Consider the following 3,029-nt stretch of genomic DNA (forward strand, 5'->3'; position numbering starts at 1 on the left):
TAGAATTGACTAGAAAACCATACAGACAGAAATTCAGTATGAAAATCAGTATGCCGTGAGCTCCAGGGATAACAGAAGCTTTTCTGGGTGAGGGTGCAGGAGAATGCCACCCCAGCAAGACCAACTGTGCCGAAAAGCAGCAGCTGTAATTCAATGGCAGTGTTCGGGGAAAACAAAAAGAATGCATTGAGACTCGAGGAAAATTCCACTCGCATGCATCATTCAATGAGCGGGGGAAAAAGGGATGACTGTAAGGTCAGTCAAGTCAATTAGTTTTTTTCAGTTAGTCCCAAAGACTTGGGGTGGACCACCAATCATTTTAATTGTGAAGTTCAAACGTATAAAATATACTCATAAAATTTTAAAGGAATGCCTTTCTAAGATATATTTCAAGTTTATCAGAATTTCACAGCTTCACCAACAGAATTTTTACTTCCTCTCTTTGTGACTGAGTTGAAGAATTGAATAAAATCATGAAAATAAAATGTTACAAAGGAATACAAAGTGTTACAAAGGAATACAAATTGTACACCAGGAATAAATCTACTTTCAAAGATCAGATGGATGTTTATTTTGATCATTGATTTGAAACCTCTGAGATGAAAATGCATTTTTGTCCTGTGGTGTAAGAAAAGATTTTGAAATCGTGTTCAGTTCTCTCATCACAGGTTGTCACAAAGTACTTCATTATCACCAGTGCTGACGGATCAGACCTGGCAAGTTCACGTCACAGGAGGTTTGGAATAGGCTGAAAGTTTGTCAGGATTTCTCCCCCAGTTTAAGGCTGAGTCCCTGGGGAGAACCGCCTCGAAGCAAGGGATGCCTCTGGCCCTGTGTGTTCCTGGGCCTTTCTCCAGGTTTCCATACGGACTGTGGTGCGGTGCTTGAGGAAATCAAGCACGTTAAACATGCAGCATGTTGAGCCCCATCCTGGAAAAGCAGTGCTTCCTGGGGACCTGCTGTGAGCCACGAGACACCTTTCTCTTATTTAATTTCTTCAAGATTGCATTTATTTTTCCAAGTGGGCAATACGTGTCTATCACCATAGTTTTGTGGTGAAGATCATGCATGAAAGTTTATTTCAGGAAGCTTTGAAAGCACAATGACTATCCCTTAAAAATTCTTCTTCTTCCTCTCAGAAACAAAATTTTGCTCGAGAGGGAGGGGATATATGTATCCTTACGGCCGATTCACGTTGTTGGTATGGTAGAAACCAATACAACATTGTAAAGCAATTATCCTCCAATGAAAAATAAAAATCATAAACAAAAGTTTTTTCAGATGAGGGATGCAAATGAAAAAGACAGACCTGGATGTCTGAGAGATTCTCCTGGGAGTGACGTCTGACTAGGTCACTCTTGTGTTTTGAACGCCCCTTCTCACGCAAAGTCCCAAGTCTCTGCCTGGACGCTTCCCTGTGTTTGGACCCATCGATCCCTCTGACCTCGCACTTAAGCTGTGCCCATCTCACTCTCTCCTGAGACCTCACGGGCCCTTTGCAGGTGCTCTGTCCTCAGAAAAGGCGTCTTTGGTTCTCTGCCATTCCTCCAGGGAGTCCCCCGGCCGGCCTTGCCCTCATTTAGCCTCTGCTCAGATGTCCTCCTGGGCCCTCCTCCCTGACCTCCCTCCTCCTCTCCCTCCTCCTGGTCTCCTCCCTTCCATCCCCCACCAACCACATGAAGTGAAGTAAAGACTCTCAGTCCTGTCCGACTCTGCGACCCCATGGACTGTAGCCCACCGGGCACCTCTGTCCAGGGAATTCTCCAGGCAAGAGTACTGGAGTGGGTCACCATGCTCTCCTCCAGAGGATCTTCCCGACCCAGGGATCGAACCCAGGTCTCCTGCACTGCAGGCAGACGCTTTACCCTCTGAGCCACCTGGGAAGCCTGACCAATGACAAGATGTGAGCTATTCACTGGCTTCGGTGTTTACTGTCCCTCCCTCTCCGTGAGTAAGTTCCCAGATGTTCCTGCTGGATAGGTACTTGTGACTGAAGGAATATGTAACTAAACGGATGGCTCCAGAGGCTCTGTCACCTTGATCACACAGCCAGCACACGCTCCCCATATGGACTCAGCGGGACGACTGATGGCAGCCACACGGGAAACAGGCATCGTGGATGGACTGCATTCGGTTCCACGCGGCAAACACTTACCTCGCCCCTGTTATGAGCAAGGTCCTGAGTGCGCGGTTAACACTAGCACATCTGCTTCTCTGAAGGAGTTTTATAATTGATTTTTACACAGGAAGAACCAGAGCAGAAAGATCCTCAACCAGTTGGGACCCCACCCCCCACCCCGCTCTGATCCTTGTTGAAATAAATGTAATTTGACAAACCTTTGTCGAATCCCCACTATTGTACCATCAAAGCACTAGACTGCTAATTAATCCCGCTGATGGGCTTGACGAGGGTGTAGATCCTTCCCATTTAAATAATGGCAAATCTAATACTCAGAAAAAAATAATTCAGTACAGCAATACAGCATAAGATTATAGACTCTGCAGGCTGTATTAGCCTGCGTGCTTCCAGGGGTAAGACACTCAAGCTGTTAGAGGGACTCCCCGGGCGCTCCAGTGGTTAAGGCTTTGCTTTCCAATGCAGGGGTTACAGGTTCAGCCCTCGGTCAGCAAGTTAAGATCCAACATGCCTCACCACCAAAACACTCAAAAACATAAAAAGAGAAGCAAGATTGTGACAAATTCACAAAACACTTTAAAAATGGTCCACATCAAAAAGTCTAAATAAATAAATGATGCTATTAGAGTTCGATCAGAGTCATTCACCCCCACTGCTCATCAATGTGCACAGCTGATGGAGACAAGACAAAAGGTACTTATTACACATTAGCCAAAAAATCGTATCTTTTCCTCATTATTTTCTGGACACTTCAGACTCACTTTTTTGCAAATCCTTATATAGTTAATTTCTGGTGTATTTTCTCTGTGCCATTTCACGTGAGTACATTTTAAATGCACACACATATATGGATTAGGCCTTTGTTATACAAAGGACAGAATGAAGAGTGGCG

General features: G+C 45.1%; 1 protein-coding gene across 2 annotated transcripts in view; it reads left to right on the forward strand.

Annotated features, from left to right (window-relative positions):
• Nucleotides 1-2,337, forward strand: part of LOC132342236 (keratin-associated protein 10-7) — a 24,670-nt gene extending 22,333 nt beyond the window's left edge. For both annotated transcript variants that reach the window (XM_059874513.1, XM_059874514.1), the window contains exon 2: nt 1-2,337. This exon is cut by the window's left edge and continues 4,808 nt beyond it. The gene's annotated coding sequence lies outside the window, so the exon portion shown is untranslated.
• The last annotated feature ends 692 nt before the right edge of the window (nt 2,338-3,029 follow it).

Source organism: Bos taurus, chromosome 14, assembly GCF_002263795.3.
Source record: "Bos taurus isolate L1 Dominette 01449 registration number 42190680 breed Hereford chromosome 14, ARS-UCD2.0, whole genome shotgun sequence".
Lineage (NCBI taxonomy): Eukaryota > Metazoa > Chordata > Mammalia > Artiodactyla > Bovidae > Bos > Bos taurus.